The sequence below is a fragment of the Pipra filicauda genome, unplaced genomic scaffold (assembly GCF_003945595.2).
Source record: "Pipra filicauda isolate LSUMZ 115617 unplaced genomic scaffold, ASM394559v2 scaffold64_size3178608_pilon, whole genome shotgun sequence".
Classification (NCBI taxonomy): Eukaryota; Metazoa; Chordata; class Aves; order Passeriformes; family Pipridae; genus Pipra; species Pipra filicauda.
This window is the reverse complement of record NW_024104809.1, coordinates 2,230,525-2,239,518: the sequence shown is the minus strand read 5'-3', so window position 1 is coordinate 2,239,518 and position 8,994 is coordinate 2,230,525. Positions and strand designations below refer to the sequence as shown.

The window sequence follows — 8,994 nt, the reverse complement described above, 5'->3', positions numbered from 1 at the left end:
AACTGATTGACAGGTTGCTCTTATGTGAGAAAATTTTAAAAAAATATGAATGCAGGAGGCTTTGTACATGTCTAGGGGGTACTTGTGCAGATTCAGGAAGGAACAGTTGCATTCTCTATAAAAGCAAACTGTTGGCAAACTAGGTGGGAAGCACAGGAAAACCAATCCTTTATCAGCAAGCCTCTTGTTACACAAAAGATGATGAAGAAGACGACAGAGGAGGAGAAGAAGGAGAAAGAGAAGAAGGAGAAGAAAAAATAATGGGGAAATGTATGCTCAAAGACTCAGATACTTAAATCCCTCCACCTGTTACACTATAAACTGACTTCAGGGGTCACTGCTGCTTACATGAGTCACTCATGCTTGTGCTACTGAGCTACCAGCTTTTCCTGTCTTTTATCAGACAAGGCTCTCCACATATTTGGACTGCAGCTTTTTGTCTGATTGCTATTGTCCTAATATAAAACCTCACATGTGCAAATCATAGAACCATAGAAAGGTTTGGGTCTAAAGACCATGTAGTTCCAGCCCCCCTCCCATAGGCAGGGACACCTTCCACTAGACCAAGTTGCTCAAAGGCACATCCAACCTGGCCTTGAACACTTCCAGGGATGGGGCATCCACAACTTCTCTGGGCAACCTGTTCCTGTGCCTCACCACCCTCACAGTAAAGAATTTATTCCTCATATCTCATCTACATGTTCTTGTAAAAAGCCCCTCTTCAGCTTTCTTGCAGGCCCTCTTTAGGTACTAGGAGGCTGCTAAAAGGTCTTCCTGGAGCCTTCTCCAGGCTGAACAACCCCAACCTTCTCAGCCTATCTTCATAGGTGAGGTGCTGCAGCCCCCTGATCATCTTCCTGGCCCCCCTCTGGACCTGCTACAGCAGGTCCACATCTTTCTTATGTTGGGGGCCCAGAACTGGATGCAGCACTCCAGGTGGAGTCTCATGAGAGAGAGAGCAGAGTGGGAGAATCACTTACCCCGACCTGCTGGCCACACTGCTTTTGATGAAGCCCGGGATACAGATGGCTTTCTGGACTGTGAGCAAACATTTCCAGGTTTTTCACTTTTCACCCACTAACTCCAAAGCCCCTCACCTCAGAACTACTCTCAATCCATTCTCTACCCAGCCTGCATTTGTGCTTGAGATTGCCCTAGCCCAGGTGCAGGATTCTTGCACTTGGCCTTGTTGGCCTAATGAACTTCATGACATTCACCTGGGCCCAGCTCTGAAGCCTGTCAACATCCCTCTGGATGGCAGCAGTTAGTCACCACAGCTGGTTTTGCAAAATGGACCCCGGTATTTCCATGAAGCTCCCTGCTTACTGCATTCAGTGACTCACAATTACATATAACCATTCACACACTGTGCAATCGCAGCCTATGCTATGCAAATTATGTGAAGTATCTCATATATTGCTGACAGTACCAGAGAGGTTGGACACACGAAAGTATTCTTACCGTGACTCAGTGACTACCTCCAGCAGTGGATTTGCTCCTATATTGCAAATGCTAAAAATGTAGTAAACAGCTTTGATGCTGCATGTGACACAACATGTCTAAATGATAACAGAAGCAAAAGGCAGTAAATGGTTACTTTTTTTTCCACTATGCCTTTGATAAACACAAGCTAAATCTCTGTTGAATAAAATGGAGCTAACGTTTTTGTGTTTCAAAGCAGAGTCACAATTGAAAAGGTTTCTACGGAAATGAAGGAAAGAGGCCAGAAGAAAATTGTGTTTTCTTTTACCCTTCAAATGGACAAGCTTTGCAGTGGTTATATAATATTTAAGTTACTGAATACGGAACGTTACTCTGTTCAAGAATAAATGGTTCACATATGCAGAATGATTCAGCCAAATTTACATTCTGTGAATAAATGTTTATTTATGAAATTACACATGCAGCACAACCAAAATGAAGCAGGGACAGGCTATGACAGCTCTTCTAGGATATGTACAATACCAAATCTTTCATGGTGCTACTAAACTGGCATATACATATTCAATATGCAGTTAAAGTCACAACAAGCAAACTGACAAAAAAGAAACAAGTTTGTCACTACAGTGTTCCTGCTTCATCTTTTGCAGGCCACGGGCAAACTAGGTGGCCCTGCAGAGACAGTATACTAAAACAGACTTTTTGAGACACTGGTGGGACAGCAGAAGAAAAATAAAGAAATAGCATAGATATTCAAGAGAGCCACCTTCTAGCTCTGCAGTTAGGGCAGTGTTCTAATTCAGACCAGAAGGAAAAGTAATGATTAACAACTTTAATAAAGTCAATATAAGTGGAATCTACATAAAAACTTTCAAAAGCATGGCTTTTTAAGCTGCTGGAAAGGTTGAATAAGTTTCTCAGTGTGAAAGCTCCAAAAAAAATTTCTTCGAATTTGGCGTGCATGCGTATTTCTTTGAAACTTGAGGACAGAGCCACATAGGAAAAATACATGGGCTGTACTGAAACTTACTGCGCTTGAACTTTGCATTATATAATGCATTAATTTACAATTTACCATGGTGACCTCCTTAGGCATCTTATTACAGTCAACATAAAAGAGCTAATAAGAAAAAAAAGACTTTTGTATTAAACAACTGATTGATACTACCTTTCAATCTTTTTTTTTTTTCAATTTCCAGGTAAGAAAGCAGAGATTGAAGAAGAAATTTTACCTAGAGGTAAATAAACAGCTAACATATCGGGGTTAAAATTTTGCTTATGGTAGAGCCACATCCTATTTCAGATGTTGATTCCTTCCTCACACATATATCCCTAAGCACCCATAGCCTTTCATGAAATTCTGCCTTCCCCCCTTTGAAAGGGTTGTAATAACCAGTCCAAAGGGATGCTTATTTATTTGTGTTAACGGAAATATTTGTATGTCCGGATGAAAACCAAGTGGGAAACAAAACTCGGGAGCTTTCATCCTAACACTTCTTCTTTTTCTAAGTCTCCTAACTGAGTACATCAGCAGCAGCACCAAAACTCACAGCTTTCCTGAAGTGTTTATGAAAACATGTTAAAGAACCTGTAAGCCTTAAATCGCACAAAAGTATTTCTCTGCACTCTGCAAATCAGAGCTAAATATGACAGAGGGAAGATAAACAAGACAGCATGAGACACAAAGAATACATTTTAAAAGTGCTATATTTGCTCCTTCCCTTCTACAATTTTCCAGCCATGCCAAGATAAAATAAATACAGAGACACTGCTAAAGCATAGTATTACCTATGACCTTGACGCTACTTGCAAATAATAGGGTATTGAAAAATCTAAGCAAGTAGTTATAAGTTTAAAACCTATTTTCAAAATTTTGGGACTCAGTGAATGCTACAAAAAGGCAAGTTATACCACATACATCTAAATTACTGTTAAGATAGGCACGTGCACATTTATGTTTTGGTAGGAGCAGTAAAAGCATTCTTCACTGTGGCTGCGGTTTCTAATACTTGGCACCAGTATGACTTTATAAAGTGTGGATATGTTTTGTTGAAAATCTCCTGATAAATTTTTACTTGTCTATAAGCAAGAATGTAATAATTCTGCCCGAGAGCTCTGAAAGTTATGAGTATCTGAAAGAAGCAGCTTGCTGAATTACAAAAATAACTGTACTTTTAACTGAAAACCATCATCACCAGCCTTGTTCTCATTATAAAAACCTGTGGAAACAACAGGAGTCTATTTAATCAACTGTTATAGAAATTACTGTTAGCGAAATAATTCTATCATGATCACATATGTTGTTACATATTATTTTGATTAGAGGATGTTCATAGTGTGTAAACTGAATGCTTCAACGGCAAAAAATAGTATAGATAAAGTATATCTAGCTATACTTTAGATATAGATAAAATTAATCCTTCTTTTTGGAGTAATCAGAGAAAAGAAATAATTTTTATAGATGCCATGCAGTAATAACTTAATGCATGATAAACAATTTTTATGCAGGGATATGAAAATTTCAGTGTTGCCAGTGGAAGAAAAACAAGTTTTCCAGAGTGCTTTTGGAATCTTGCACGTTTTTAGTGAGCTTGGTCCATCTGACTCTTTACAAGCTTGGATAGCCTTTGTGTAGATTTCTGTACATGTGAAATAAGTCAGTTCTTTTCCAAAAGACTTCAGAAAAACTGGATCAGTCACCACAAAAGGGTGGGGTTTTCATTCTATTTATCTACACAGCATAAGGCCAATTCATTTATTCCTAAAGGTTTGAATTTACAGTCACATTTTTCACCTACAAGTCTTGACCTCTCTCACAGATGAGATACCACGATTCCTGGTTTACATCTGAGCCCGCTATAAGGTAGAGAGAAGCAACTTCCTCACAGTCCTATGGGGAGGCCATGTGGTGGGTTCCCAGGAACTTGTTCAAGCCTCTTGTCTTGGACAAAATGAACACGATTGTGTTTTAATAGTGAAAAGTACTAACAAGTCTCTTACCTATGAATGGTTACAGGAAAGATAACTCCAGCAATGAAGGGCAAAAACGCACCAGAGGAATCAAATGAACTAAAGAGGGCCTGTATTAGGCATTGCATTACACAATTGCATCTGTGTTTGTCATCAAACTCAAAATCATCAAAAGTCTGCAAAACTGAGTTGTTTTGCCACTGTAATACCTCAGACATTTCTGGGAAGTTCAGATTTTTCTAAGAAATACAATAGTGTGCTTATCAGTCACTGTAAAATTAGTGCAAACCGAGACAAGAACCTGCAATATTCTTGTAGCTCTCAGGGTCTTAAGACTCAAGTAGTTAATGTTTCATATATATATTTCAATATTTGTTAAAAATTATGAAAGTGTATTCCGTATACATGTAAACAACTGTCAAGTAATCAAGCTTTATTTAATTCAGCTCTTATGATAACTAGCAAATAATAAAACATATAGAACACACAAAAATACAGCAGCCTGATAAGAAACCAGAGCTTTCTCACCGTGATAAGGAAAAAACGCAATCAATCACCATGACAGCCAAGAGAACAATAATTCCATTTCATGGCAGGCTGCTAGATTACAAAAAAAAAATTTTATTTTATTTTATTTTTTTTTTTAGATTTGGCCTTTCAGTTTTGTGCTCTTGCTCCGATTCTGAGCGGAGGTGTAACCGAACCCGGTCGCCCATCCTCGCGTCTCTATATAATGTCACTCTTTCTCCGTCTTCAAAGTTTTCCCGGGGAAAAGCCTGTTGGAACATTCACACTTGTGACACGCTTCTCTTTCTGAATAACAGGGACACTTTTTGTTCAGCTGAATATTTTCCATCTCCAGCCTCCCAGGACCCAGCTAGAGCGGCACACACGCCGCCCCATCTCCTCCGACTGCCCTGCAGGACTTAAACCCGTAAGGGTGCGAGGAGATTAGGCGTATTCCCGGTGAACAGCTACCCTCATCATTTCCTCCGTCTCCCCCCACATCATGGATTTGTCTAGACACGGAACAATTCTCCCCAGGGCAGAACATCCTCCTCGGGCCTTCCTCCCTCTGGGCCGGTCTCACCGGCCGGGGATAAGGCGACGCGGGAGGCAGAGCCCGCGGCTCCCCGGCGCCTCTCCCGCGGGACAAGCCCCCGGCAGCGCCCGGGCGGGAGCCCCGGGACGCGAACCCGCGGCCCCGGGAGCGGCCGCGCCGCCCGCGGGCGGGGGACGGCGCCACCTGGCGGGTTCGCGGGAGGCCGCACGTGCGTGCCCGGGGCCGGCGCCGCCCCCGGCGCGTCCCGGTGCTCGCCCCCCGCCCCGGTGTCACCCCGCGCTCTGGCCCCGCTTCGCCGCCCTTCGCGGGAGATGGTGCTCCCACCCCTTGGCTGCCCGCGGGCGGCGCCTGTTTCGGTGGCAGGCGGGGCTGTTTGCGTAAACGTCTCTTCCCACGTGTACGGAAAGGCAGCTTTTCCCGTGTGACCAAATGTTTGTGTAAGAACAGGGGAAGGAGCAAATTAAACCTGCCTCGTTTACGCAGCGCCACGCTATCCCTTGTCTGTGCAGCGCTAAGGGACAAGCATGGAACTGTCTGCGTGAAAGCCTCTCTGAGTCCCACCGGTGACCCGGCCTTGCCGGGTGGCACCGGAGATTTGTGGCAACGATTCCTAGAGCAGCCAGGCCTTCCTCTGTGACTCCTCTGCTCCCAAACGTTATTTGTTGCAGCATAAGAGATTGTAGGAAAGGTTTCTACTCAAAAGCAGCAGTTAACTCTGCAGCATCCTGTATGAGCACTCCAGAGCCTCCTTTTTACAGCCCTTCGCGGCCAAGCGCTGTTAACAAGCTGGCCAGCCTGCTTTCAGCTGATGCTAAGTGAAAATTAAGTCAGAAAAAAACAGTTGCAAACTTTTCACGATGAGCTGCTAAGCTCCACTGAAACTGGGAAATTTTGAGGCTGTTACAGCATGAGAAGGGATGTTTGCATACTCAGGTGCAGACAAGTGTGAATTTGTGCTGCCTGGGTTTCCAGATGCCTGGACACGTGCTGCTTGAGAAGCCATTCAGATGCTTGAGCATGGAATTGGTGCCCGAACCACCAGACCACAGCCATGCACCAAAATGGATGCCAGTTCCAGTTGTCACCAGCCCCTGTGGCTTGGAGTTTGGGTGGAGCAACCATTACTATGCAGATACACCCCAAAACCATTGTAACTCAGCTGTTAATGTTTTTTAAACAAATAAAAAGCACATTTGGGTTAAAAAACAGACCATTTTTTCTTTCAGTCACTGAAGCAGCTACCAGCACTTGAGTGGAGGGCGGATGAGGAGCAACACTTGACCAAGTGACTGCACTTGTTTACACACCACAAGAACTCTACAGACTTCATTGCATCTATTAGGTCTGCACTCATAACAAGAAGATGGATCTTACAGATCTTACAGAAACCTGCAGGTATGTGTGCATGGACTAATGCCTTGTTTATCTCTTCTCTTTTCCCCCATGTTCAACTTTGACTGGAATGGGTAATGTTTGAATCTTTTTAACATTACTTTTGTCTGTCATGAAGCAAAAATTGTTGCTTACCATGCAACATAGTCACATTAAGAATACCTAAACTGTCAAGAAAGATAACCTTCTTTATCCAGTGGTTTTGGGAATCAGGCCCTAAGCCATGAATCCAGCCAGAATACAATTTAAAGGTAATTCTTGTCCTGGTTAGGCCTTTGAGGGATGGGTAAGGAAAGGTTAGAAATGGTCAATGTGAATTAGATCCCCTCAACTGCTCCCTTAAGTTTTGGGTTGCTTTTTTTCCCGTTTTGAAAAGCTTTCAGAGAACTAAGTTCTAAGGGAGACAAAAAGGAAGACTAGAAAAAGAAACACTTTGTTTATGCAATCCTGGTAATGGAATAAATCCATGTGTGAAGGATGAGGGTGAGGTTTTCTACTCTCACATTTTTTTTAAGGACAATACATCCTCTTGTTTTAGGCAACAGCTTACACACATTTGGAGGCTGAAGGAGCTGTATGTGCCAGAAGACAGCATCTTTGGAAAACATGGTGCACAGGAACAGCATGGAAACCAGGCTTCGCTGTTTCTGAGGATTCAGCACATAAACTTTGTTGCTGATGCAATAGTGAAATAATTTGTCTTTTTAATGCATACAGGCATATGTAAACTGTAACTAGACAAAAACCTGTTTTATTGTTTAAGTGGGACCAAAGTAATTTTAAGATGTACAGTAGCCCCTAGGTCTACAAAACATAATGCTATCTGGACCATAAACTTTCAAAGAATACAGTTCAGAAAGAATATCTTAAAAAGCATAAGGTATAATAATCAACGGGAAAAGAAACTAAGAGGAGCATTTGTTTGCAGTATTTGTTTGCAACTGAACATTTACTTCAAAGTTATTCCTTCAGTCAGTTCACCCCCTAATAAGTATCAGATTTTCTCACTGTAGTGTCAGCTTTGGAGAGAGGAGCTTTCTGCCTGCCTGTCTTGCCATTCCCAGTCACACAGCAGCTTGTAATATTCCAAGAACTTCTCACTTGCTCTCTATGCCTTTTATTTTTTTTTGGTCTCCCCAGTCTGAATGTGCTCACCAGATGCAGTGGCAGTTAAACAAAAACACCATAAATAAAAATAGGCCAAAGAAAGGTCTAGCTAGATGCAGTATTTTCCCAGTATTTTCTAGTGAGTTATCCTTGCTGAAATGGTATGTAACAAACTCTGCTAACCTATGGGAATTCCAGAGATAAATTCATAGCAGAGATATTCAGCTCCATGCAGTTCTAGGCAACTTTTGTGCAACAGTCAGTCTAAACATTCACTTGAATAAAAAATTATTAAATGCACTTGGTGGCTTTTTGTGTGTATGTCTCTTTTTGCTTTTAATTCGTGAAACTTTGTAGAAATAAACACGTGTGCAATAGAAATAAACACGTGTGAAATAAACACGTGATGGCAAGGTTTTGTAGATGTTTGTGAGAAGGTCTGTCTGCAATGGAAACATTCATATATCTATGCTGAAAATTCATTTTAAGCTTGAGAGTTATCCATTCAAGACCAAGAATCCATATTGTCCAGCAATGAACCTTTTGGCAGCCTCAACCAACTTTGACAATTCTTTGAGGAAATGATTTGGAAGCAACTCAGGCTAGAATGTACATGCCCATTTGAACCATTCACTGGACACTTCAGAATAACCAAGTAATCCTAAACTGTGTTTCTGTATTGCTGAGTTTGAGCAATGCTGAGGTTGAGTTGTGAAGGGTATCTTCACTTCTAGCAGCAGAAAAAGTATCTGAAGGGAGGATGAAGCTGAAGGCCCTGACTTCCCCATTCATCGAAAAATCTGAGTAGGGGCAGTGTCAGTAGCCATGATCCCAAAAGGAAACCCCTGATGTGGTTAGATCAGATATGTGATGGGAGAAACAGACTGGAGACCACAAAAGAAATAAAAGCTGAACTACAAAAGTGGAACAGGTATGAACTGTCATGTAACTACTCTTCTGTGAGGTCTGTCACTTGGCCAAGGCTCTGTTGCACTCCCACATGATGTATTAAACACCAGCTC

The 8,994-nt window shown here is 42.1% G+C and overlaps 1 long non-coding RNA gene across 1 annotated transcript; it reads left to right on the top strand.

The window, feature by feature from the left end:
* Positions 1-5,995: 5,995 nt before the first annotated feature.
* On the top strand, positions 5,996-8,272 carry LOC120324681. The gene is made up of 2 exons (XR_005566168.1): positions 5,996-6,868; positions 7,404-8,272. It is a non-coding gene; the product is annotated as an uncharacterized LOC120324681 (long non-coding RNA).
* Positions 8,273-8,994: the final 722 nt, after the last annotated feature.